This window comes from Aedes aegypti, chromosome 2, assembly GCF_002204515.2.
Source record: "Aedes aegypti strain LVP_AGWG chromosome 2, AaegL5.0 Primary Assembly, whole genome shotgun sequence".
In the NCBI taxonomy this organism is placed as follows: Eukaryota; Metazoa; Arthropoda; class Insecta; order Diptera; family Culicidae; genus Aedes; species Aedes aegypti.
Window position 1 is genome coordinate 406,445,706 of NC_035108.1, and position 5,882 is coordinate 406,451,587.

Sequence of the window (5,882 nt, forward strand, 5' to 3'; positions counted from 1 at the left end):
CAATATAGAAATAGAATAATTAGGCCAAATGGGACAGTGTAATGATAACTAGAAACGATTGTTTCATTTTTATTAATACCAATCAATATTAAAAGATGGCTGAAGGCTTTTAAAATTAGCATTTAGCATCAAGCATTTCGCACAAATTCGTTGGTGGTACAGTCCTAGACGCTAGACCATTGTATGAGGGTTTCCTCCTTTCCGTCCGTTACCAAAATGGCTGCAGACTTTAAAGATTCAAAAAATAAGATTAATTTCCAAATAAATGATGATGTATCAATGGATGATGCCTATTTAATAATTTCCCATATGGGACTCACATTTTTTTTTTTTTTTTTTGAGAAATGCCTATGAAAACAAAATTTCAATATCCTACAAAATTCTATATAAAAAATTCAGTAATTCATCCAAAATTGATCTTGTGAAGATTTTTCGGGGCTTACTAACTTTATTCAGATTTTTTTTTTTCTGAGAAATTCGCTGAATTACGATAATTACAGAGGTTCTAATTAAAGCAAAATGTTACTAGGTATACCCAATAGAGTGGTTCAAAAAATCGTTTTTGCTCCACACCGCTCATTCTATTCTAGATCAAATTATGAGTGTCCTCCCAAAATTTGAGCTCATTCGGACGAAAACTGAGACTGCACAAGCCCTTCAAAGTTTATATGAGAATTACTATGGGAAAAGCAAGCAATTCATTCAATCGGTCATAGTGTTTGCCCATGTGCTCTTGGGGATTAGAGCTACGTTGATACTGTGAGATACATTCATCAGCTACAACTTTGCCGAAGACCGTTTTCAAATCGGACGCTTCAGTTATTAGTTATTGATTTATATACAGTCACAAATTCTTCAGCAGTGCTCATTTAACTTCTTAACAGGCAACATTGCCGTACCTGGCGCGAAACATAGCACGCACGAATCATGGCTACTATGTTTTACTGCATATATCCAGTGATGCCTGCTGAACAGTCCAATAATTATAGCCAAAGTTTTACAACTCATTCAAAAATCAATAACTAATTACTGGGGCGTCCAATTTAAAAACGGGCTTCGGTAGCTGATGAATGTTTCTCACAGTATCAACAGAGTTCTAATCTTCAAGAGCACATGGACCAACATTATGACCGATTGAAAAAAATGCTTGGTTTTCCCATAGTTATTCCCATATAAACTATAAACGACTTGTGCAGTCGCAGGGGAATTTTTTTTTATTACCGTACGGGTTTGGGCCGAAGGGTCTCAGATTTTCATGAAACTTTTTCCACAGGCAGGGCTCATGGATATAGGAATAAAAAAAAATTGAGAAAAATTCAGGGTCGCCTATATTTCCGGAAAACTCAGGTGGAAATTTTTTGTTTTCCCTTGACACTACTTACTTTAAAAAATCATAACTCAAGAACGAAGCATTGTAGAAACAAAGTTTTTATATGAAAATTTAAGCAAATTTTCTCAAAAATCCAAAAAAAATATGAACTGGAAAAAGTTTTCCACAAAATTTTCCACCGTTGGGAAAATTCGTAAAGAAAAGCCGGAAAAACTATGCCCGAACTCGTGGAAAGTTTTCAAAAAAATATTTTCGAGAAGGTAATTTTATAAGCTTTAATCACTGAAATTTTTGGAATGCACTTTTTTTTTCGTTTTTGAGTTATGGCCAATTTTGTGAAAAATGTCCAGATGTGCCATATAAGACTTTTCTTTGAAAAATCATAACTCAAGAACGAAACATTGTAGAAAGAAAGTTTTTGTATGAAAATTTAAGCAAATTTTCTCAGAAATCCAAAAAAAATATGAACTGGAAAAAGTTTTCCACAAAATTTTCCACCGTTGGGAAAATTCGTAAAGAAAAGCCGGAAAAACTATGCTCGAACTCGTGGAAAATTTTCAAAAAAATAATTTCGAGAAGGTAATTTTATAAGCTTTAATCACTGAAATTTTTGGAATGCACTTTTTTTTCGTTTTTGAGTTATGGCCAATTTTGTGAAAAATGTCCAGATGTGCCATATAAGACTTTTCTTTGAAAAATCATAACTCATGAACGAAACATTGTAGAAAGAAAGTTTTTATATGAAAATTTAAGCAAATTTTCTCAGAAATCCAAAAAAAATATGAACTGGATTAAGTTTTCCACAAAATTTTCCACCGTTGGGGAAATTCATAAAGAAAAGCTGGAAAATCTATGCCCGAGCTCGTGGAAATTTTTTAATAAAATATTTTTAAGAAAGAAACTTTATAACCTTCAATTCTGGTAACTTTTAGGATGTACTTTTCTTTAAATCCTGATCTATGGTCAATTTTGTAAAAAATGCAAAGATTTGCCATACATGCCTTTTCGTTAAAAAATCATGACTCAAGACTCATCATGACTTGTCGAACCGGATTCATCTCAAAAATATGAAAATTTTGAAATGGAATCAGTTTCCCAGGACATTTTTCACTGTTTAAGAAAAAAAATGAAAACCCGATTAGCTATTCCAGCTTTCAAACAAAGTATATTTGAAAAGAGCGATCAATAAGATCCAATCTTACAATATTTTTCAATACTTGGAATGGAAAAGAAACAGTTTTTTCAGCTTTGCTTAACGGTGAAAAATATAATCCAATCCGACTTATACTTCATTAAAACCAATCCCATATCGTTTCTCTCAGATCTTTTAAAAAATTTGCAATTGCTTTGATAAAAAAAAAACCTTGTTTTTCTGATGCTTCGATTGAAATATGGGTTTTCAAAGAAAAGGCTAATATGGTCATTTTTCACAAAATTGACCATAACTCAGGAACAAACAGAAAGTACATCCTAAAAGTTACTAGAATTGAAGTTTATAAAGTTTCTTTCTCAAATATATTTTAATAAAAATTTTCCGCGAGTTCGGGCATAGATTTTCTAGCCTTTCTTTATGAATTTCCCTAACGGTGGAAAATTTTGTAGAAAACTTTTTCCAGTTCATATTTTTTTTTTGGATTTCTGAGAAAATTTGCTTAAATTTTCATACAAAAACTTTCTTTCTACAATGTTTCGTTCTTGAGTTATGATTTTTCTAAGAAAAGTCTTATATGGCACATCTGGACATTTTTCACAAAATTGGCCATAAATCAAAAACGAAAAAAAAGTGCATTCCAAAAATTTCAGTGATTAAAGCTTATAAAATTACCTTCTCGAAAATATATTTTTGAAAATTTTCCACGAGTTCGGGCATAGTTTAATTTAATTGAATAAAAAATCAAACATGTCATCTGATAGAGGTCAACAAAATACTCATTTTGCCGAAATCATCAGTTTGCCCCCGGTTTACGGTACTCAAGACGTAGGCAAGTTACCAGCCGTTGCGTTTAAAATTCTACAAATCATGAAAACGATAGACGTAAGTTTAGAATCGTTCCCTGCTGCATATTTTACGTGCAGACTAATAAGCTAAAACCAGCTCGCAAAATGTATTATAACGCCTTAAAAGGAATCAATTCAAGTACCGTAAACTGGAGTTCTTGTTAATCACTTTTGAGCGATTTAGTTCCATAAATAAATATTTTAACATCAAAATATTTTTTTATATACCAAAAAAATATGTTTAGGGTCAGGTGGGGCAAGATGAGCACCCTAAGGATATGCGCGATTTAAGCCTACTTGAACGTTCTTATTTTGGTGAAATTGGTAACCATCCTTATCTTTTACATTATTACTTTGACCTCCAACCATTAAAAGTTTTAAAAAGTGATAAATAGTTTTTCAAATAACACGTTGAAAAATAGCTTTTTTATCATCGGACAAAAAAACTGCGGGGCAAGATGGGCGCCCCCATAAAAAGATGCAATTTACTAAAGAAAACTATTATTTTTCAATGCTTGCAATATCCGAAGATATTATCTATAATATCTGACGGTATTCATCTTCAACTAGCTAAGTTTTTGAAACTTTTATAAAAAAATAAATAACTTTTCACAAATTGCTAAGATTTTACCTAAAAAACGATCAAATTTGTTGTTTGTTTATATATTTTTTAGAAAAATAGTTTTGTGCAAAGGGTATACCGTATGTCAAGCCCACAGCTAAATGTGGTTCTATAATTTCACACTTTTACTTAATTTTGAACATGGTGCTCATCTTGCCCCAAGGGTGAAAACTTATTAATATAATCAAAACAATTGAAATAATTTTTAAATTTGATAAAAGTTTTGCTCCTGATTATCTACAGAAGATTGTTCTATAACTATACGGCCAAAAACATATGAATTAATTTATTTACGCAACAAAAATATCACTTTTAAATGAACAAATCTTATATGAAAAGGTAAATTTTTGGACTACTATGTATTTTTGACAATATTTACATTGTGCTGTTGATTTTTTTGCTGAAATTTATGGCCGTCATATTAATTTTATGATATTCATCAGAACCCCAAATAATTTATTGAAAAAATTCGGTAAGGAACGACACAAACTAGGGGTGCTCATCTTGCCCCGGGTGCTCATCTTGCCCCACATTCCCCTACTATTGAAACCAAATTTTATCCTCAATGCAAATTCAAAACTTAGTTCTGAATACAAATATGGAATGTATGCCACAGTTTATTTGAATGGTGTCTTTATAAGGCGGCATCCATTTATTACGTAACGCTAAAATTGGAAATTTTCGACCCCCCCCCCCCACTAACGCTTTTTGTATGTAAATTTTACAATTTTTGTATGAGTCGTAACGCTCGAGCCTACCCCTCCCCCCCTTCGAGCGTTACGTAATTTGTGGATGCCGCCTAATATATTTTGGTCTTGGCAATAATCGATTGTTTGGATAAGAATCTTCAACAGTACATTAAACATTATCATAAAACCAATTATTCCATAGTATAATTATCTTCAATGTCCAACCAAATTGAGAAAAATCAAGAGTAGCTTTCTGCTAATGCGACATCGAAGAAATTTTGATAGCAAATATCGAATTATAGCTCTTATGACAGAGTAAACGTTGGGGCACAGCAATGATCATCCCCACTGATCAACTACACCCCGAGTTGCGGTACCTGTTCTTCCAATCGAAACATTCAACCTTTCCGAAGACGCATTCGTGGTTGGTAAAATATTTTGAGAGTGAGCGATAAATCTTTCTTTGAGTGTTGCATACAAGATGCTGTGTGCAAGTTATGCAATGCTTGTTCTTTCGATTTCCGACAGGTGGCTGTTAAAAAGCAGGGGTGCTCAATGTGTTCAACAGGTATCTCGGTATCACATTTCATACTTATGTCGTATTTGTTTTTAGGAACTGGGTGGGAGATCAACACATAAAGAAACCAACATCAAGCAAATTGTAGTTCGGTTGAACCAGGTTGATCCAGAACGGGTTGAGCCAGTTCCAACCTAGGTTCAAAAACGAATTCGACATAACTCAATAGCATAATATATCTTACAAAATTAAAAATTGTGTAATAGGTTTAATAGCAGTTTCAGTGCAGTAATCTTTCTTGATTGGTATATGATTTCTCATTTGAAAGTGACAATTCTGAAATAAAAAAAGATTCAGCTCCGAACTGCTTGTAATCTTTTCGATTGATGAAATCTTAAATTCTGTTTAGACAATTCTAAAATGAAAAAATATTATACTTGGAGAGCAGACTTGTATAAGAGTGGTAGAATTATCTTTGATATCAAATAATAATACAGCGTTTCACGAACACTACTAGATTGAAATTCCAATTTAAACGAGGAGAAACGGTTAACCGCCTGAGAACATACAATTCAAAGGATATCGGATATTTTGGACAAAGTTATTCAGTAGAACATTATTAAAACACAATAAATTACAATTTATTTATTCTCATACTCCAACAATAATTTAACATCAAGGGACATTTTAAAATCTAGCGGCAGCAATACTATCCACTACAACAAC